A 23,756-nucleotide genomic window follows, 5' to 3' on the forward strand; every position below is an offset into this window, starting at 1 on the left:
GTGTCGCACTGCTTTGCTTTATCTTGGCCAGGTCGCAGTTGTACATGAGAACTTGTTCTCAACTAGCTTACCTGGTTAAATAAAGGTGAAATAAAATTAAAATTAAAATTTAAAAATCATTTTCAAAGACACAGGTCAGCATATCAGATTTCAAATACTTAAATACACTGGCAAAATTGGGAAGAAGCAGAAGAATAAAATACGTGTGGGGAATAACAGTTGTGTTCTTTCTGAAAATGTAGCCCGATGTTAAGAATGAGAATTGTTCCACTGATCAGACTAAATAAAGTAAATAGATAATACAATCTCCTGAAAATCACATAAAACTACCCCTTCACCAAAACCAAATCATTTTTATATTGTTTTGTCCCCCCCCCCCCTCTTGAATCAAACGTAGTTCACAATCTGTTTGACCAAATTATTTGTTATAGTTACCAATTAGGTCACAATACCAAACTTCCCTACTAAAACTGTGTGCGTCTGTCTGCTGCCTGTTCGTTGTCACAACCTAAATGCCAATCACCAAACGAGGGGACTAAATGCAAACGTGGATTAAATCGACATTAGTACATGCTGTCTAAAATCTGGATTCTGCAATAGGGAAGGCAGTAACAGCAAGCACATTTTGTTGACGACATTGTACATAAAACAGCGCGCTACCGTTGTGCACACACCTCAGCACAGAACGTGGTCTCTCTCTCTCTATTTAGCGCCACTCAAATCTTGAGGGGCGTTTCTTTAAAACATGCCTCCAATCCCCTTGATCTCTTACATAATTAGGCCAATCATATGCTTCAATGTGCCGCTGTTCACAGTGCTGTGGCAAGACAAGGCCCTGCTCGTGATGTTACATTGCAGACGCAGATGCCCTGATTTCAAAACGATTTGGAGCACAGTTGAAAAGTGAACGCGCTGTCTATACAATTGAATAATTAGACAAATAAAATCAGAGGACTTTTCAATGCGTGTGATATAAAAGCTGTGCCGTGAGAACATGAGAAGAGGGTCAAATGCGTGTCTCACCGCTAATGCGTGAGAGTTGGCAGCTCTGGTCGTGGCTAAAATAGATGCTCATGGAGCAGACCTAATCCAACCTCTTCGGATGTGCATTATTATTCGAACTGACTGTTTGAATACGAATATAAACGAATTTATACTGAACCCTACGAACAATATATGCTTGCTTCAAACATTCAATTTCACTCCCAGGAAAAAGCTCTGAGTTATATTCCGGGTTTTTCTGACTTTTACACTTTTATGATGACAATAAATATGCCAGGTAGCTAAATTACACATTTTCACCACTTTCACTTACACTCACCCAAACACCTTTTTCTGTTCAAGTAAGTCTCGTGATACATTGGTAATGCGTGCGTGTGACGCAATTTGGTGGTAGGGAGGGGACCCAAGCAACAGCAGTGGTAGGAAAGAGGAGGAAGCAGGGATGGTAGAGTCACACCTCTGAAGGTAAAACACTTATATTATTTCATACCTTTCAATACACCTTTAAATCAAGCTGATGTTTTATAGTAGGCTTCTTAAATGTCCTTTTTGTCATCCGCATAGCTGGGTTGATGACGCAGCCTTTCGGTAGGCTGAGAACCGCACTCTTTTGTTCAAGCTTCGTTCGGAATGGCCGCTGTTTTGAGAATGTTTTATTTTTTTTCCTCATTTCACTACGAGAGCGAGAAAAGGGCTCTGCGAAAATGCTTGACGAGAAACGGTCTTGAATGATGACCAAGTGTCAATCTGTAAACTAACGATTTGAACATAATAGTTGTTATTATTTAGGTGTCAGTACAGTTGAAGAAGGTAGCTACAGGATTGAACAGCGCGATAGTGGGGTTGCGTGCTTGCTTATTTCCCCGTGATAGGCTCGCGATTGTCGGGATGGTGTTCCAAGTCTGACAGCTGCTTTTGGTGGGGCCTACGGGAACCGCGCAGTCAGAACGCTCGGGTATGTGAGCTTGGAGGTTAACGTTAGCAATTCATTTTTATAATTAAGAAGGCCATCTAGCTACTGAGACTGATATTTGTTTCCTCTACCAGAATTGCACCTAGATATGACGTTGTCCAGGTTGTTTGCTCTACGATTTGACTGAATGGTTGCAAAAAAATGTTTGCCAGCCTCACTTAGCTTCTGAAGTTAGCTTGATGTGTTTACGTTTCGTTTTTTGATTTCATGACCAGTTTAAATGATTTAGCTAGCTTGCTTAGATTTTGTTAGCACGACAAGGGTGACACTAAGAATAGCTAGCTATTTGCGGCTACTTTTCCTAAACAATCAATAGCTAACTAGCTAGTTTATGTCATCCAGTTCGTAGGCTGGCTAACTAACCAATTTAACGTTAGTATGTGGCTCTGACAAGAACAGCAGGACCACCCCATCGGTTGCTGCTGTATCACACACACAGGTTGGTTTGCGTCTCGTTTTTACGCATATCAATCGTGATCTTGGACGTAACTTGACTTCCACGAACTGTGGCACCGGTTATATCGATAATCTCTCTTTCCACGGATTTGTCATTGGCACGGTTACGTCCTGCGTGTGCTGTGGGCTGGTTATGTAGCTGCCTGCCACCTCACCAGTGCATCTCTTGCCATCACTGTCAAATGTAGACACACATTACAGGAGCTGCGTAGTATTAGGCCTATTGGTTGTAATCATCTTTTGATAGTCAGTCAGTGAGAGAGTTGTTAAGCCTGCCTAGTTAGCTAAATGCTTTGTAAAATGAAAAAAGATATGCAAGGGAAAGAGAGCAGACATAAACTGTCTGTCATTCATTCATTCAGGAGTGGACATGGGGAGATTGTTCCAAAGTCCTTAACCCCCAATCAATTACAAATCTGGCAGCTAAATGTATTTGCACAATTGTAGTGATTGTATCATATCAAAGCCTAAACCTGTGTGTTATTCCAACTTTATTCCAGTGATGATGATATATGCGTATACTTATGCAATCCTCAAAGGGAGAGGACAGAGATGAAGAAAATTGGCCAGTCTTGAGCAAACATGACGCAACAACATGGGAAGACTTGGCAGGATTGGTAGTAGTGACTGCTTGCTTTGCCCAAGATGTCCACCAACTGGCTATAGGCTACATTATACAAGTAGAGGCTTAACAATTGGCACGTGAATTGAGGAAAGCTACAGTGATGATGGTGGTGGTGGATCATCATCATAATAATCAGAGGAAAACGGTGTCCAGCCTTCTCATTTTATGTATATCATCTATTGCACTGCCTGTCATTCGTCCCAAACTTGGTTCCTCTCCTTTTGGTTCCTCTCCATGGAGTGGAATCTGGAATGATCCATTTAGTCAGTCAGTGATGAAAAATAACTGGAAAGTTGCTGCGCTCTGTGACCCTTGACCTTATGTGCTTTTTCTACAGCATGACTTCGCCCACAAGTAATTTTTCTGGAGTGGGGGGGTGAGAGAGTGCTCCTTCGGTTCGGTCACCTGCATATTATTAAACTAGCTTATGTTTGTTTCAAACCTTTGGGTACATTTTATGGTTTTGAAGAGGAATTTAAAGAATAAACAAACACTGACATCACACCCACTGCTTGTTTAGGTGAGGGCCAGTAGGTTCGTTCTCTGCTTGCCGTTGCCATGTTTATTGTTGGGATTTTGACACTTGATGCACCCCAGACTATGCCTGGTGACCAATCCACATCTCTCCGGCCAAATGCCACGCCCATTAAAATGTATTCTCCACAATGAGTCTGGATTTGATCTCCTCCCAGAGGACTTCTCGAATGCGAACACGTTCAAACCGCTCTGGTTGGTCCCAGTAACCGATGGGTGTGGCCAGAGCCTGAACACGTGGGTAAAGCGGCGTTTCAGAAATGGTCATTGCTTTTGATACTCTGATTGGTTAGAGACAATCCAATCGCAGATGACTTGTTTTGTATAACGCCCCTCACTTTAACGTCAGCAGAAAGGACTTCTACGATGGCAGTCTGACTGAATGATAGTTAGAGCAGCAAAATGAAATTCAGAATGAGTCGCCAGGCAACCCCAGACCCCACTGCCGTGTTGCATAGTTGCCTTTATCTAAGACATGATTGATGTGATAGCCTACTTACCACAAGTTACCAATGCCACAAAGTCAAAATTGGCTATATTGTAAAAATACTCTACATGAAAACAGAAATGTGCTTTTTGGTCTTAAGTTTAGCAGTGACTTTGTGGCACGGGGTTTATGACTTTGTGGCAACTAGTGACGAGGGACCCAAAAGAAAATACAAAGAAGCTGCCTGCTTTGATACAACCAACTATTATTTTATACAGTCATGTGTTTTGATATTCAACGTCCATCACCTTTCTCTTAGTTCATTAGAATCTGGGTTGAGTCAGAGGTCATTCAGTGATTGCTGCTTTGCTCTAGGCCTAGTTCACAGTATAGTCTCATTGTTATGTATTTTAATATTCACCATCTATTTTCTCTCATTTTATTAGTAGCCTAATATGGAGTTCACAGTTATCCTAAGTCAGTGAGGTCCGTGCTGCTAGATACTTCTCTGTTGAGTGAACATAACTGTTACTGAGAAGAGCAGCACAAAATGTACCTACAGAGCCATATTAAAGACCCTGTCTAGTCAACATTCAGTTTTTCCTGTGTTTTTGTATAATATTGTGCTGATGAAACTGCCAATAACAGCAAGTTTCAAGTTTTCCCCACTCTGACAGTCCTAGCAAAATAATGTAGTTTTTTTTGCTAATGAAGCAATGTTTTTTATTTTTGACCATTTTTAATTGTGAGCTATTACAGAATTTATTTGATATAAAAACAGCAGAAATTTGGCCTTTAAGCTTATCTCTTTGTCATTAACAGGACCCCTTTTTACCCCTATAGGTTTTATGAGTCTTATGCTTTGAAGACCGCTTCCTCCCAAAGATTAGACACACACAAACACCTACTCTCAGCAGCAGTGCTAACCTTTCCCTTAGCTCTGATCTGTTGCCAAGCCTGCTCTTTTTCTACACTACACACACACATACCTAGAGCATAACAGATTACTTTATTAGGCTTCATACTGTAGCCTATTACTACATACAAATGATGCTACTACTGTACTACAGGCTGTGAGATGGAACCACAGAACTAGAATGAGGGTTAGAGGTTCCAAACCTTTCCTAGATAATCTATTTCTATGGACAGAACAAAGACAGAAACCAAGAGCCTTTGGTTTTATATAAATCATTTTGATGTTGAAGCTCTTGACAGTTGTTGTCAATTTGTCTTTTATGACCTTTAGGTTAAGTCAGGCCAACTTACTTACCAGGTTTTCTCAACATCACTTGTAACTATTGTAGTACCTTCATTGGCTTACAATGTCATATCACTTAACCTGTTGAAGTTGCCTATGGCCTAGCTTATTCACTAATAGAGCTGGGAATTGCCAGAGACGTCACAATACGATATTATCACAATACTTAGGCGCCAATACGATATGTATTGTGATTCTATGTATTTTGATTAGAGCTGTCCCCAAGAAGAAGAGAGAAATTCTATATTGGTCAACCAGTCGTCTGTTCTTTTGACCAATTATTTGGTTGACATTTTGTGTATTTTTCCATGAAATAGACACAATCCTATGTGCTTTAATCAAATCAGATATGCACTGAGCTTGTCTGATGCTTTAAGCAAACTGTTCAATTAAATAATTAAGACCCAAATGACGATGATCGCAATCCTCCCTGCTGCAGCGACCACCACAGAACATCAACAGTGTTTAACGCGTTGTCCGTGTTGCTGAAGCTGCAACAGTCATTTCTGACTGAAAAGTAGTTGATGAAATCCTTAATTTGTTTAGAAAAAACATTTCCTCAATCCTTGCTGCCTTCACATATATGTATTGCATGCGTGTCACCAATAGGGCCTGGTCTATAGCATATCATAATCACATCAATAATTGCTTATAACAAACTCTTAACACTAACACGTTACAGCAAAATGAGGGAATGTTTACTGGTTGCTCAGTAGGTAAAGGGGAAGTCAGATGTGTGGAATGAGTTTGACTAGTTATGGAAAATACTGGAGATCAAGAAAAAGAATGTAAGGAGCAAGCAGTGTGTGCATATTATGTGTGCCAAACAGGGGCTGTTAGATTACAATAAACATTTTCTGACTGTTTGGAACAATGTAAACAACACTAAATTATAAGCATACCAGAGTTTGTTGTAACGTTCGTGAATTAAATTTCCGAAATGGAATGGTTTATTTGTTGTTTACGCTAATTATTCAAGGCTCACTATATTTTATTTTAAAACTAAAATGGTTGATTGCATTTCAAATCATGAATGACTTGTATGCTGTGTGATATAATGAAGGAATTCATGATTTATTGATGCAGTACTGTAGCCTATTGAAATTAAGAGTAAACAGGAGGTGCTCTTAGCTACAGCTCTTAGGCTGACAGCCTGGGGCGGCAGGTAGCCTAGTGGTTAGAGCTTTAGGCCATTAACTGAAAGGTTGCAAGATCGAATCCCTGAGCTGACAACCTAAAAATGTGTTGTTCTGCCCCTGAACAAGGCAGTTAACCAACCCACTGTTCCTAGGCCGTCATTGTAAATAATAATTTGTTCTTAACTGACTTGCCTAGTTAAATAGATGTTACAAAAAAAACAACATATGGCAAATAGAAATCAACTGGATGGTGTTCAGAGATAGATGGAAGGGGTTGAGGGGAGCTGAAGGATGGGACTAAAGACGAACATAACTAATGTAAAATATAATGTCTGTAAAATGTATATAGTTCGTATAAGCTGGAAGTAGAATCCTAAGTGGTGGTGTTCATTAGTTTAATCCAATTATGGGAGGGGTGGTAGTGTTGAAGGAAAATATCCCATATTATTTTACATATACATACACAGTAACAGTCAAAAGTTTGGACACGCCTACTCATTCAAGGGAAATAAAAAAAAAAAGTATACTATTTTCTAAATTGTTGAATAATAATTGAAGACAAACTATGAAATAACACACATGGAATCATGTAGTAACCAAAAAAGTGTTGAACAAATCAAAATGTATTTTATATTTGAGATTCTGCAAAGTAGCCACCCTTTGCCTTGATGACAGCTTTGCACATTTGGCATTCTCTCAACCAGCTTCACATGGAATGCTTTTCCAACAGTCTTGAAGGAGTTCCCACATGCTGAGCACATGTTGGCTGCTTTTCCTTCACTTTGCGTTCCAACTCATCCCAAACCATCTCAATTGGGTTGAGGTCGGGTGATTGTGGATGCCAGGTCATTTGACGCAGCACTGTCCTTCTTGGTCAAATAGCCCTTACACAGCCTGGAGGTGTATTTTGGGTCATTGTCCTGTTGAAAAACAAATGATAGTCCCACTAAACGCAAACCAGATGGCATAGCGTATCGCTGCAGAATGCTGAGTTAGCCATGCTGGTTAAGTGTGCCTTGCATTCTAAATAAATCACCGACAGTGTCACCAGCAAAGCACCATCACACTACCTCCTCCATGCTTCACGGTGGGAACCACACATGCAGAGATCATCCGTTCACTAACTCTGCGTCTCACAAAGACATGGCGGTTGGAACCAAAAATCTAAAATTTGGACTCATTAGACCAAAGGACATATTTCCACTGGTCTAATGTCCAGTGCTCGTGTTTCTTGGCCCAAGCAAGTCTCCTCTTCTTATTTGTGTCCTTTAGTAGTGGTTTCTTTGCAGCAATTCGACCATGAAGCCCTGATTCACTCAGTCTCATCTGAACAGTTGATGTTATGTGCCTGTTACTTGAACTCTAAAGCATTTATTTGGGCTGCAATTTCTGAGGCTGGTAACTGTAATGAACTTATCCTCTGCAGCAAAGGTAACTCTGGGTCTTCCTTGCCTGTGGCGGTCCGCATGAGAGCCTGTTTCATAGCTCTTGATGGGTTTTGTGACTGCATTTGAAGAAACTGTCAAAGTTCTTGAAATGTTCCATATTGACTGACCTTCATGTCTTAAAGTAATGATGGACTGTCATTTCTCTTTGTTTATTTGAGCTGTTCTTGCCATAATATGGACTTGAGCCCAGTTTGGTAAAATATATATTCTGTATACCCCCTACCTTGTCACAACACAACTGATTGGCTCAAACACATTAAGGAAGGAAATTCCACAAATTAACTTTTGGCAAGGCACACCTGTTAATTGAAATGCATTCCATGTGACTACCTCATGAAGCTGGTTGAGAGAATGCCAAGAGTGTGCAAAGCTGTCAAGGCAAAGGGTGGCTATTTTGAAGAATCTCAAATATATTTTGATTTGTTTAACACTTTTGGCTACTACATATGTTATTTCAGAGTTTTGATGTCTTCACTATTCTACAATGTAGAAAATATTAAAAATAAAGAACACCTAGTAATTCAAGGGTTTAAAACGTTTTACTGGTAGTGTATATATGGATGATTTATAAAGCCAGGCACATTTAACAGTTAGGTTATTGATTATAGACCTAATTTAAGTTGGTTTCCTCTCCTCACTTTTCTTAGATGATTAAGGCAAGGGCTGTGTTCTTGTCTCCTAACTTCGCTGCTGCCTCCTCCACAGCTTTCTTCTCAACACCAATATGCTGGTTAACTTCTCTATTATGCACATAGCAACATGGTCTCGGAAAATGTGCCAATTCAGCAACGCGCTGATGTGTTTCAGAACTGAGGACAGCGAACACTATCCATCGCAGGAGAAGGCACATTTGTTATAAAATATTATTTTTATTAGTGTTGCACCATTTGTTCTTACATAATATAACCATATACAATTTAAGTAGCATATGTCTTAGTGATGGACTGTGCCACCCCCACGATGGATCAGTCCACTCAAACAGGTGCCAGTCAGACAGGTGTCTTGTACACCATGATTTATTTATTTTTGCTACTGCTAGACAAAAAAAAATCTTGGTCGACCAAAAGCCAATCAACCAGTCGACTAAATGGGGTCCACCGTAGATTCGGTACTGTGATTTTATTGCTCACCGTGGTCTCCTGCAAAAATGATTTTGATCAGTCATGGAAATAAGTGCTGAAAACATTGTCTCCCTATTTAAAAATATGTAGAGACATTATTGCATTGGCTCTATGCACACTCACTGGACTCTACCCACACAGTGACTACACTGACGCTCCAACACATACACACGCATTATGACACCACACACACTCAGTCGCACATTGACACACTTTCACACTCTCCACATACGCTGCTGCCTAGTCACTTTTACCTCTACCTACATGTACATATTACCTCTACTACTTTTATATAGCCTCGCTATTGTTATTTTATTGTCAGTATTTCATTTTTTTCTTATTTGCAATTTTTTAAAATTCAATTATTTTTTGTTGTTGAAAGGACTCGTAAGTAAGCATTTCACAGTAAAGTCTACACCTGTTGTCTTCAGGGCATGTGACAAATATAATTTGTTTTGAACAAGCTGTGATGGAAAAATACTGTAGTTTTGGTACAGCCAGCTAGCTCAAATAATATTGCAATGTTGTGGTATGATAGGATTTAGAGAACGACCGATAATCTTCCAAGCCGACGTATCAGGACGATATTGGCCTTTTCTATTCTATCGGCTTAGCTGATAGTCCTTCTACATAGCAAAGCTGTACCAGCCTGAGCCACGAGCATTGCACATAGGGCTGGGCAGTATACCGTATTTTACTATATACCGGTATTGATCCATGGACTGTTTAGTAGTGTTTTTTTTGTTTTGTTTACCTTCTATAACAGTATTTGTATGTTTGGTTTGTAAATGTGATATGACGTGTGTAATGAAAATATTTATAGTTACCTCTACTTGAGTCATCCCCTTCCGCTCTCGCATTCCATGCCGCTTCCCACATTGACTTAGCCCCGTCCCCTTTCATTCAAGGAGCGCATTTGTTGTTGCTTCACCATGAGACTCTTGCGTTCAGTCTGCATGGTCAATGCAGTTGTCATCAACGTTGTTGCATGTACGATGCTGTTTCATTTGATGACTATACATTGTGCTTAATGTAAATCCTCAAGCGTTCTATAATTACACTGTTTGTCTTTTCTTAGCAAGTTTTAGCCGCTAATCGCTAGTTAGCTAATAAATCTAATGAGGCAAAGCTAGCTAATACATCTTGATAACAGTGATGGTGTAGGCCTAAATCACCATGTTGTTTGCGCAACAGTATCTTCAAAATCAAAGAGGAATAGGCTAAGCATGACTATGTTGGCTACATGAAGGAACATTTTAATGTAAGCAAAGATTATAGGGTCCCCTAGGAAATGCTGACTAACACTTTGGTACCTACCCTGTCACAATAACTCCTCCCTGGCATTTTCATTTCTTGTCATGTTAAATAACACTGTATTCTAAGTGCCCACATTCTACTTCCATGATTCCAACAGTTCACCCAAGTGTTTTTGATCTAAATCACAATTTGAAACATTTGGTTAAAAATAAGGCTTAGATTTGCTTAGATGTGTTGCCTGTATTGTGCAGCCCTATGGGGCAGTGTGGAAATTCTCAAATAAGTGCAGAAAAAATGTACTGTAAAAAATACCATGATATGATAGCCCTAGCTCTAATTGCACAATGCTGAGGAATGTCTAGCTGGGAAAATCAACCACAGCAGCAAGCTTGGCTCATTCTCCAACAGGAAGGTGCAGTATTGAGAAATGAATGAATTGACACTGACCAAAATAAAATATTTTAGTTAATTCACTAATAATAAAGCTTGTGTCGACGTGCCCGGACATGCATGCAGTAAGCAAGCATCAAATAACCCCCACGATTTCAGGGAAGTTAGGAACCAATATACACAGGCAGTTAGGAAAGCAAAGGATAGCTTTTTCAAACAGAAAAGTGCATCCCGCACCACAAATTCCAAAAAGTCCATGGTCAATAAGAGCACCTCCTCCCAGCTGCCCACTGCACTAAGGCTAGGAAACACTGTCACCACTGATAAATCCATGATAATTCAGCATTTCATTAAGCATTTTTCTATGGCTGGCCATGCTTTCCACCTTTCCACCCCTACCCTGGTCAACAGCCCTGCACCCCCCACAACAACTTGCCTAAGCCTCCCCCATTTCTCCTTCACCCAAATCCAGATGGCTAATGTTCTGAAAGAGCTGCAAAATCTGGACCCCTAAAAATCTGCTGGGCTAGACAATCTGGACCCTCTCTTTCTAAAATTATGAGCCAAAAGTGTTGCAACCCCTGTTACTAGCCTGTTCAACCTCCTCCTTCGTATCATCTGAGATCCCCATAAATTGGAAAGCTGCTGTGGTCATCCCCCTCTTCAAAGGGGGAGACACTCCAGACCCAAACTGCTACAGACACATCTATCCTACCCTGCCTTTCTAAGGTCTTCGAAAGCAAAGTTAACAAACAGATCACCGACCATTTCGAATCCCACCGTACCTTCTCCGCTATGCAATCTGGTTTCCAAGTTGGTCTGGGTGCACCTCAGCCACGCTCAAGGTCCTAAACGATATCATAATCTCCACCGATTTGACAATACTGTGCAGCTGTATTCTGGCCAAGGCTTTTCAACTCTGTCAATCACCACATTTTCATCGGCAGACTCAACATCCTTGGTTTCTCAAATGACTGCCTCGCCGAGTTCACCAACTACTTCTCAGAGTTCAGTGTGTCAAATCGGAGGGCCTGTTGTCCGGACCTCTGGCAGTCTATGGGGGGTGCCACAGGGTTCAATTCTCAGGCTGACTCTTTTCTCTGTATACATCAAGGATGTCGCTCTTGCTGCTTCTTTGGACACTGTATTAACAAACCTCCAAATAAGCTTCAATGCCATACAACACTCCTTCCATGGCCTCCAACTGCTCTTAAATGCAATTAAAACTAAATGCATGCTCTTCAACCAATCGCTACCAGCCCGTCCAGCATCACTACTCTGGACGGTTCTGACTTAGAATATGTGGACATCTACAAATACCTAGGTGTCTGGTTAGACTGTAAACACTCCTTCCAGACTCACATTAAGCATCTCTAATCCAAAATTAAATCTAGAATCGGCTTCCTATTTCCCAACAAAGCATCCTTCACTCATGTTGCCAAACACCCTCGTAAAACTGACGATCCTTGACTTCGGGTGATGTCATTTACAAAATATCCTCCAACACTACTCAGAAAATTGGATGCAGTCTATCACAGTGCCATCCGTTTTGTCACCATAGCCCCATATACTCCCCACCACTGTGACCTGTATAATCTCATTGGCTGGCCCTCACTTTGGCTGGCCGCCAAACCCACTGGCTCCAGGTCATCTATAAGTCTTTGCTAGGTAAAGCCCCGCCTCATCTCAGCTCACTGGTCACAATAGCAGCACCCACCCGATGCATTTGCTTCAGCAGGTATATTTCACTGGTCACCCCCAAAGCCAATTCCTTTTGTGGCCGCCTTTCCTTCCAGTTCTCTGATGCCAATGACTGGAACAAATAGCAAAAATCAATGAAGCTGGAGACTCATATCGCCCTCACTAACTTTAAGCACCAGCTGTCAGAGCAGCTCACAGATCACTGCACCTGTACATAGCCCATCTGTAAATAACCCATCCAACTACCTCATCCCCATACTGTTATTATTCATTTGTTTTGCTCCTTTGCACCCCAGTATCTCTACTTGCACATTCATCTTCTGCACATCTATCACTTCAGTGTTTAATTTCTCAATTGTAATTATTTTGCCACTTTGGTCTATTTATTGCCTTACCTCATTTGCCAATGCTGTATATAGACTTTTTTCCTATTGTGTTTATTGACTGTATGTTTGTTTATTCCATGTGTAACTCTGCTGTTTGTGTCTCACTGCTTTGCTTTATCTTGGCCAGGTTGCAGTTGTAAATGAGAACTTGTTTTAAACTAGTCTACCTGGTTAAATAAAGGTGGAAAAAAAATAAGCAAGCTAAGCACATGTGACCTGTTAGCAAAGATTAAGATTATTAGCCATGTCATCTGTGGTGTTAGCTAGGTATATTAGCTACTCTAGCTAGGTATATTAGCTACTCTAGCTAGGTATATTAGCTACTCTAGCTAGGTATATTAGCTACTCTAGCTAGGTATATTAGCTACTCTAGCTAGGTATATTAGCTACTCTAGCTAGGTATATTAGCTACTCTAGCTAGGTATATTAGCTACTCTAGCTAGGTATATTAGCTACTCTAGCTAGGTATATTAGCTAGATAAGCATGGTCCTAAGATATCAAATTGCTAGCTACGTTGGCTATTAGCTCCTAACATTAGCTGGTTTTTACACATGCACCATTTTCGGCAACGAGACATTTCCCCCTTGTCCTTGTTAGATATGATGTACATTTATGACTTGGTAGCAAATGCCATTGAGCTAGTTGTCATAGTAGCAGTACATTTATTATTATTATTATTACAGCACCAAATGAGATGAGAAAGTAAACAGAGTTACAGCCTCACGCTATCCAATCGTAGCAGTAGGATACAAGTTAGAACCCGCCCATTTCTTGACAGATGGCTGAACTAGCCAATTGAGTTGTTTTGAATTTTGTCTTGGTAGGTGAGTTTACAGTTCTGTCCTGACTGCAGAAAAAAAAATTTTTCACAGAAAATGACAAATACTAGTTTCATAAGCAAACCCATTTACATTGAATAGATGTTATTTCATATCCTCAAACTAACAGCAGTGCCTACATGCCGGCGTGATGCTTCTATGCAAATGTTGTTAATCAGTAGGCTAATATATTGTGTATTTGGACCCCTTCACTTTTTCCACATGCAGCCTTATTCAAAAATTAAATAGTTTTTCCCCCTCAATCTACACACAATACCCCATAATGACAAAGCAACAAAAAAAATGTTTTTAGAATTTTTTTGCTAATTTATCAAATAAATAAAATCCTCCCATTCTTCCCTGCAGATCCTCTCAAGCTCTGTCAAGTTGGATGAAGATTTGCACAACTTTTCCTGGCTTCTATAGAGTTTTTCGATCAGGTTCAAGTCCGGGCTCTGGCTGGGCCACTCAAGGACTTTCAGAGACTTGTCCCAAAGCCACTCCTATGTTGTTTTGGCTGAGTGCTTAGGGTCGTTGTCCCTTTGGAAGGTGAACCTTCACTCCCATCACGGATCTCTTGGTACTTTGCTCCGTTCATCTTTCCTTCAATCCTGACTAGTCTCCCAGTCCCTGCTGCTGAAAAACATCCCCACAGCATGACAGCACCATGCTTCACCGTAGGGATGGTGCCAGGTTTCTTCCAGATGTGACGCTTGGCATTCAAGCCAAAGAGCTCAATCTTGGTTCAGACCAGAGAATCTTGTTTGTCATGGTCTGAGAGTCTTTAGGTGCCTTTTGGCAAACTCCAGGCGGGCTGTCATGTGCCTTTTTACTGAGGAGTGGCTTCTGTCTTGCCACTCTACCATAAAAGTTTGATTGGTGTAGTGCTGCAGAGATGGTTGTCCTTCTGGAATGTTCTCATCTCCACAAAGGAACTCTGGAGCTCTTTCAGTGTGTGGGTTCTTGGTCACCTCCCTGACCAAGGCCCTTCTCCGAGTCCACTGTGTTCTTGGGGACCTTCAATGGTGCAAAAATGTTTTGGTACCCCTCCCCAGATCTGTGCCTCGACACAATCCTGTCTCTGAGCTCTTCGGACAATTCCTTCAACCTCATGGCTTGGTTTTTGCTCTGACATGCACTGTCAACATGCGGGGCCTTATGTGCCTTTCCAAATCCTGTCCAATCAATTGAATTGACCACAGGTGGACTCCAATCAAGTTGTAGAAACATTTCAAGGTTGATCATTGTAAACAGGATGCACCTGAGCAAAGGGTCTGAATACTTATGTAAATAAGGTACGACTCCACTGATCAGCCAAAACTAGCCCAATCACTCGACGCCCCTATTGAATATGCATTTACCTGTATTGTGAGTAGGCGTATGCCATCTTCATTTACAAGAGATATTTTATTTGAATGCTATTATTGCCATTATGTTTTGTAGTTAGATTGGTAAAAACAAAGTAAAATGTATTGTTTGATTTTTAAAATTGATACATGAATGCGTACATGGCTCTCTGGGGAAATTCTGTTTTCAAAATGTTCACATTTTAAAGCGGCAATCAGTAGTAGAAACAATAGTAATGTGTACTCCCCACCCCTGGTTAGGTAAAAAGCTGAGGCATGGGGCTGGAGACATTGACTCACTCTCAAATTCATAGACAGAACTTTGGATGCAAGGATTAGTCATCCATGATATCAACATTCGTTTGAACCATGTTTTGAGGCTATATAGTGTTTGTTTACATTTTACTTTGTTTTAACATTGGAGTGAAACAAACTTATTTTTCGGGTTCTGTTGGGGTGTGACAGTTGAACTAAGATCACGAGGCATTTATAAGTGTATATTCATCAAGAATCAATGGGTACATATCATTAGTCCAAAAATGAATGTAGCAACTGCTGATTGCCCCTTTAATGATATTGAATATCGGCCTAAAATATCATCCACCTGCCTCATTTATTACGGCTATTCACTAAGATATCAAATGTGATTTTTGACTCGTCATTTCAAATATGATCACGTTGAACAGCCTTTTGACTCATTGTCTATGTTTTATTCAACAGCATTCAAAAAGCCCAAAGGATGATGAGAACCTCGATGACCTTTCTAGTCTGAACTGGCTTCAAACCAAACTGAAGGGAATCGTCTGCAGTTCAAACAACTAGGTGGCCCATGGCTGCCATCACCACTCCTGTCAAGTCACAGCTTCAAAGGATTTACTCCCTATGGCGTTCTGAGAAACGAAACCGCTTGGATCACAGGGATTGATTTGTGAAGTAAATGTATAGGCCCACACAGGTATGTATCAGCTGGTGTGTTTATAAAGGTCGTCTCCTACTCTTATCCCTCTCCACGCCTACTTGTCGGCTGACTGCTTTTTTGAGGGAAAACTCCAAACAAACCAAGGAGAGTGACAGTTGGGGAGTTGCGGTCCCATGAGAGACTCCGCAGGGGGACCGACAACCACGTCGACGCCATGAGTAGTACTTTAGGTAACAAAGACAAAGACTGGAAAGAGAAGGACCTGAAAGGAGGTCCGACAGGAGGGAAAGAAAAGGAAAAAGAGACCAAGGCTCTGGCTGGTTTAGGCGGCAAGGATCCCAAGGCCAAAGGGAAAGACGCCAAAGAAGGAAAGAAGGATGCAGGTTCCGCGCCGCCTGCCGTCGCCTTCTCCGTGGACAACACGATAAAGAGGCCCAACCCGGCGCCGGGGACACGCAAGAAGTCCAGCAATGCCGAGGTGAGATGACACTTTATCACAAAACACACAGCCTAATGTATCATAACGTACACATTATTTGTGGTTGAAAATTTATTTTTTTAAATGTAATGTTTTTTTGGGGGGAGGGGGGGTACTGTTTGGACATGGGCAGCCCAAAAGCAACTTGGGTTGCCCGCCCAGGACTTTTATTTGCAGTAACAAACCTGTAATATATGCCATTTAGAAGACACTTTAACCCAAAGTGACTTATAGCAGTGCGTGTTCAGCAGTCGGATGGCAATCCACCTGACAAGTGGGGCATATCAAGAAGCCGACTCAACAGCAGGATCATTACACAGGTGCACCTTGTGCTGGGTACAATAAAAGGCCACTCTAAAATGTGTAGTTTTGTCACTCAATGCCATGGTTGTCTCAAGTTGAGGGGGCTTGCAGTTGGCATGCTGACTGCAGGAATGTTCACCAGAGCTGTTGCCAGAGAATTTTAATGTTAATCTCTCTAACATAAGCCACATCCAATGTCATTTTAGAGAATTTGGCAGTACGTCCAACAGGCCTCTCAACCGCAGACCACATGTATGGCGTTGTGTAGCTTTCGGATACAGATGTAAAGTATGTATAAAAGATAATGGACCAATATTAAATTTTCAATACTTTGAGAACAAATATCTATAGAACAAATGTCTATAGATATTATTACAAATGTCTAAAATTAATGTTTGAGTCACTCCGATAGCATAAGACATGGCAAAATGTGTAGAATTGCAGGAAATTAGGTTTTAAATGGCATATTTTCGTCTCCGCTACATGGCAAATTGTGTAGAAATGTAAAAAAAAATTGGTTGGCGTCCACACCCCTGCCACACCCACCACCTAAGCCCAATTTGATCCAGAAAAAACTGTTATTATTATTATTATTATTCTACATCACACAACACAGTGTTTCTCAAACTCAGTCCTGGGGACCCCAAGGGGGCCACATCTTTTTTTATTCTAGCACTGCACCATTCATTCAAATAATCAAAGCTTGTCGAGGAGTCGATTTATTTAAATCCGCTGTGTAGTGCTAAGGCAAACTAACCGTGGGTCCACAAGACGGAGTTTTGGAAACCCATAACATGTCTTCAATAACATGGACACACAACTTTCCCATTCCCAGGTGATCAAAGAGCTCAACAAGTGCCGTGAGGAGAACTCCATGCGTCTGGACCTGTCCAAGCGTTCCATCCACATGTTACCCACCTCCATCAAGGAACTCACCCAGCTGGCAGAGCTCTACCTGTACAGCAACAAGCTCCAGAGCCTCCCCTCAGAAGTGGGCTGCCTGTCTGGCCTGGTCACCTTAGCCCTGAGTGAGAACTCTCTAACCAGCCTCCCAGAGTCCTTGGACTCCTGAAGAAGTTGAGGATGCTGGACCTGAGGCATAACAAACTGAGGAGATACCGGCGGTGGTTTACCGGGTGACGTCGCTGACCACACTGTACCTGAGGTTCAACCGGATCACGGCGGTGGAGAGGGACATCCGGAACCTGGCGAAGTTGACCATGCTCAGCATCCGTGAGAACAAGATCAAACAGCTGCCTGCCGAGATAGGTGAATGAGAGAGGAGGAGGGAGGGAAAGGGGGGGGTTGGGGTGAGGGAAATGGGAGAGAGTGGTGAGTTGGGGCGAGGGAGGGAAATGTGAGTGGGGGAAGGAGTGGGAGGAGAGCGGGAAGGAGAGTCATCCATGAGAACAAGATCAAACAGATGAGTGTTGAGGAGGAGGGAGTTGAGGCTGGCAGATTGGGTGATGACGATGCGTCGTCATTTTTGCCTAACATAACCTGGGGGCATACACACACTTTTGGCCCTGATTTTAGCTGTCCCAGACACGTTTTTGAGATCGGAGACAAAATCCCCATGTCGCTGCGTACTTGGGGTGCACGGCCGTCACCGACGCTCAGTTCAGTGACGCAATCTGAGGGCTACCGATCCCGTCTTTCAGACGTCCAAATATTTTCGAAATCTCCAATGCTCTTGTAGTGTGAGAGTTGCAATGACACGTTTTGAGAACAGTGATCAGCAATAGCCAATGAGAGCTCGCCAGGAGATGATGATGATGATGGACTCTCCAGAAGGAGTGATGACTACTACTAGTATGCGTTTGTACTTGCCTTTAACCAAAGCCAAAGTATCAAATCGTTACAGCTCTGAAGTTTACTACCAGTGTTATTCAATTCCAAATGTATTGGCTAGACATTTCAACTCTGTATGGCAAGCGTGAATGTCTGCCTGAAAACGTTGAGGCTTGTCTGAGCCACATGGTTTAGTGTGCGCACCACTACGTTAGCCAGACAAAAAGAAACTACAGGAAAGATGTTGGTTAAATGTGAGCAGCTCAGCGACGTTAGGATTTTGAAAGTTGTCTCGTGTAAACGCGGCATTACAGAAGACATTGCTGCAGTGTTGTCAATAAGCTAAAGCCATCAGCTAATAACTCTGATTGCGCTTCTTGTCCAGATTAGTCACGTTTGTGTGTTGACTGTTGTATTGGCCCTGCCTCTCTGCAGGGGAGCTCTGTAACCTCATCACCCTGGACGTAGCTCATAACCAGCTGGAACATCTACCCAAGGAGATCGGCAACTGCACCCAGATCACCAACCTGGACCTACAGCACAACGAGCTACTGGACCTACCAGAAACTATAGGTGAGACTGACCGGGACCTCAGCAGTCAGAAATGTTCTCTCCTCAATGCAATCATCTGCCTATACTCTGCCTACAGGATACCAATACTGAGACAGCTGCACATTCTTAACTGTACATTGTGACGATAAAACATGTGAGAATTGTCATTAATTGTATAATCTACAGTTTTAGGAACTGCAAGTGCTGGTATTTAATAAAAGATGGTACTTTATTGATCCCCCAGAGGGGGAATTTGATTGCACCAGCAAATACATACATACACTTGAAATGCTTAACATGATATCTAATATCTGACTTTGTTGATTGTCATTTTCGTACTTAACCGTCTCTCGTTGCAGGTAACTTGGCAAGCATAAACCGCTTGGGTCTGCGGTACAACCGGTTGTCAGCCATCCCCAGGTCGCTAGCCAAGTGCAGAGAACTGGAAGAGCTCAACCTAGAAAACAACAACATCTCTGTGTTACCAGAAGTGAGTGGTGCTTTTATTGATTGCTGCATTTAATGGTATTGTTAGGGATATAGCATCTCTATCTACCTCCTTCTCTCTATCCCAGGGTCTCCTGTCTAGTCTGGTGAATCTGACCAGTCTAACCCTGGCGAGGAACTGTTTCCAGTCCTACCCGGTGGGAGGACCCTCCCAGTTCTCCACCATCTACTCTCTCAACATGGAGCACAACCGCATCAACAAGATCCCCTTTGGAATCTTCTCCAGGGCCAAAGTCCTCAGCAAACTCAACATGAAGGTAAGGATGCTGTCCATTGTTGTGTTGTCATCTCCTTCCCTCTGTTTTGATGACTTCTAGTAAGAGGACCAAGACGATAGTCCCAGACATTATGTAGGCAGGACAAAGTCTCTTTCTTCTGACGCTAACAGTAGATAAAGGGCCTCATTGCTAAAATCCCGAACTATCCCTTTAAGGTTGACAATGGTTGGTGATGATGGTGGCTTAGGTAAAGAGGTGACATTGTTCAATAAGGTGTTGCTCATCATGTCTTCTTTCTCTTCTGGTTCTGGAATTGTTGTCATTGTTTTTTTGTTTTTTTCAGGACAACCAGTTGACGTCTCTGCCTCTAGACTTTGGCACGTGGACCAGTATGGTGGAGCTCAACCTGGCCACCAATCAGCTGACAAAGATCCCTGAGGACATCTGCGGTCTCGTTTCGCTTGAGGTGAGGCCTAGATAGAATTCCCAGATGGGATCTTTCCTGAGAAATGTGGACTTACTACTACTATGTATGAATTGCCATCATCAATTCATACATTATTCAAACGGACCAGAAAATCTAAATTATTATCACTCTCCTATTTAAGCATACAGTAGGTGATCAACTATTTAGTTATTTTTAGGTCTGTAACACAAGCTACAGGTTGTGACCGTTCGCTTCAGTGTTCTGAAACATCTTGTTTTTTTCACAGGTCTTGATATTGTCCAACAATCTTCTCAAGAAGTTGCCACATGGTATTGGCAACCTGAGGAAACTACGGGAGCTCGACTTGGAGGAGAACAAGCTGGAATCGCTCCCGAATGAAATCGCTTACCTGAAAGATTTACAGGTTTGATACTATTACGTTATTTCCCTACACTGTCACGTAAGCATTTAGGCCTACCTTTAACTAAAATGTGTTGAGTTATAAACCATTCAAAGACCACTAACCGATGTAGTGATACTGTAGTGCTGTGATGAGTCATTCCATTGACACAAGTAATCTTTCTTCTACTTTTAAAGGCTCAATGCATTGAAAAAATAGATTTATATATACTTTTATAGTGCCTTTGGAAAGTTCAGACCCCTTGACTTTTTCCACATTTTGTTACTTTACAGCCTTATTCTGAAATTGATTAAATAGTTTTTTCCCCTCATCAATCTAGACACAATACCCCACAATGACAAAGTGAAAAAGCTTTTTACGGAAGTATTCAGACCCTTTGCTATGAGACTCGAAATTGAGCTCATGTGCATCCGGTTTCAATTGATCGTCCTTGATATTACTACTCCTGAGTGGTGCAGTGGTCTAAGACACTGCATCTCAGTGCTAGAGGCGTCACAACAGACCCTGGTTCGATTCCAGGCTGTATCACAACCGGCCGTGATTGGGAGTCCCAAAGGGGCGGCGCACAATTGGCCCAGTGTTGTTAGGGTGTGGCCGTGGTAAGCCGTTATTGTAAACAAGAAATAAACTACAACTTGGTTGTTCACCTGTGATAAATTCAATTGATTGGACATGATTGGTGTAAAAGGTGTATATAAGCCCCCACAGATGACAGTGCATGTCAGAGCGAAAACCAAGCCATGAGGTTGAAGGAATTGTCCGAAGAGCTCAGAGACAGGATTGTGTCGAGGCACAGATCTGGGAAGCCTGGCACCATCCCTATGGTGAAGCATGGTGGTGGCAGCATCCTGCTGTGGGGATGTTTTTCAGCTGCAGGGGCTGGGAGACTAGTTGGGATCGAGGCAAAGACGAACAGAGAGATCCTTAATGAAAACCTGGTCCAGAGCGCTCAGGACCTCCGACTGGGGCGATGGTTCACCTTCCAACAAGACAACGACCCTAAGCATACAGCCAAGATGACACAGGAGTGGCATCGGGACATGTCTCTTGAATGTTCTTTAGTAACCCAGCTAGAACCCGGACTTGAACCCGATCGAACATCTGGAGAGACCTGAAAACAGCTGTGCAGCAACGCTCCCCATCCAACCTGACAGAGATTGAGAGGATCTACAGACAAGACTGAGAGAAACTCCCAAGCTTGTAGCGTCATACCCAAGAAGACTCAAAGCTGTAATTACTGCCAAAGGTGCTTCAACAAAGTACTGAGTAAAGGGTCTGAATACTTATGTAAATGTGTTATTTTCTAAAAACCTGTTTTTGCTTTGTCATTATGGGGTATCGTGTGTAGATTGAGGGGGGGGTGGAACAATTGAATCTAACAAAATGTGAAAAGTCCAGGTCTGAATACTTTCCGAAGGCACTATGTGTATATATAGAAATGCATGGACCCCTTCAAATGAGTGGATTTGGCTATTTCAGCCACACCTGTTGATGACTGGTGTATAAAATTGAGCACACAGCCATGCAATCTCCATAGCATTGGCAGTAGAATGGCCTTAGTGTAGAGCTCTGACTTTCAACGTGGCACCGTTATAGGATGCCACCTTTCCAACAAGTCATTTCGTAAAATTTCTGTCCTTCTAGAGCTGCTACGGTCAACTGTAAGTGCTGTTATTGTGAAGCGGAAATGTCTAGGAGCAACAACGGCTCAGTTGTGAAGTGGTAGATCACACAAGCTCACAGAATGGGACCGCCGAGTACTGAAGCGTGTAGAGCGTAAAAATCATCTGTCCTCGGTTGCAACACTCACTACTGAGTTCCAAACTGCCTCTGGAAGCAGCGTCAGCACAACAACTGTCGGTCAGGAGTTTCATGAAATGGCTTTCCATGGCCAAGCAGCCGCACACAAGCCTAAAATCACCATGCACAATGCCACGCGTCTGGAGTGGTGTAAAGCTCGCCGCCATTGGACTCTGGAGCAGTGGAAACACATTTTCTGGAGCGATGAATCATGCCTCACCATCTGGCAGTCCCCATCAAACACCCTTGGGATGAATTGGGACGCCGACTGTGAGCCAGGCTTAATTCGCTCAACATCAGTGCCTGACCTCACTAATGCTCTTGTGGCTGAATGGAAGCCAGTCCCAACATCTAGTGGAAAGCCTTTCCAGAAGAGTGGAGGCTGTTCTAGCAGCAAAGGGGATACCAACTTCATATTAAGGCCCATGATTTTCGAATGAGATGTTTGGCGTGCAGGTGTCCACATACTTTTGTATTTCCACACTAAGGTTGGAATAATGCTGTGAAATTGTAAAAATTATGGTAATGCTCTTTTAGCGTAAGAGCTGTTTGAAAAGACCGTCTCTAAAATGTAAGCCTGTTTTGGTTGATTGGAGTTTTGGCCTGACATCACCAAGTGGTAAATGAGTTAATAGACCAATAAGAAAGAGTGCTCTTATTGGTTTGGGAATCTTTCACTTGTCCCCTCCCCCACTCAGACCACTCTGACACTCCTAGCACAATTTTTGCTGGAGAAATTGCTCTTGGATAATAATCTCTTTTTATTTATTTTTTATTTATTGAAAACAATTTGATATTGATCTGCTGCATTGGACCTTTTAAATAAACCATTTTATATCTCCAGGGTTTTAACGATGGAGCTCTGATAGAATAACTTATTCACCAACAGCTAAGCTGTTTTCATCATGTGATATTGACATTCCATTTTTGCTTGTATCCTCTCAGAAACTAGTGTTGACCAATAATCAGCTGACCACGTTGCCCCGTGGGATCGGTCACCTCACCAACCTGACCCACCTGGGTCTGGGAGAGAACCTGCTGCAGCACCTGCCAGAGGAGATCGGTAAGTACATTTTACCTCATACCACTGGGTACCGGTCTGTTTCTGCTGAGACCACTCGTTGTACTCTGTCATTTGCCAAATATACAGAAAGACTGGTACCCAGGCTACAAACAACTCGGACTAGGAGTGAATCTCAAAAGTACTTCCTTGATTCCTTCCATCCTCACCTGAACTCCAAATGTCATCGAGAAACAAGGAGCTTATTGGAGGAGGTCACAAGCTTTCATTTGGATACAGAATAGAGAGAGAACTACATGTGGCCCTTTGTAGGTCAGTTGGTAGACCATGGTGCTTGTAACGCCAGGGTGGTGGTTAGATTCTCGGGACCACCCATACTTAAAATGTATGCACGCATTTATTTAACCAGGTAGGTGAAACCATTATTTAACATTATT

The 23,756-nt window shown here is 42.2% G+C and overlaps 1 pseudogene; it reads left to right on the plus strand.

The window, feature by feature from the left end:
• The first annotated feature begins 1,687 nt into the window (after positions 1-1,687).
• The window catches only part of LOC127919416 (leucine-rich repeat protein SHOC-2-like), a 29,025-nt pseudogene continuing 6,956 nt past the window's right edge, over positions 1,688-23,756 (plus strand).

Source organism: Oncorhynchus keta, unplaced genomic scaffold, assembly GCF_023373465.1.
Source record: "Oncorhynchus keta strain PuntledgeMale-10-30-2019 unplaced genomic scaffold, Oket_V2 Un_contig_16600_pilon_pilon, whole genome shotgun sequence".
Classification (NCBI taxonomy): Eukaryota; Metazoa; Chordata; class Actinopteri; order Salmoniformes; family Salmonidae; genus Oncorhynchus; species Oncorhynchus keta.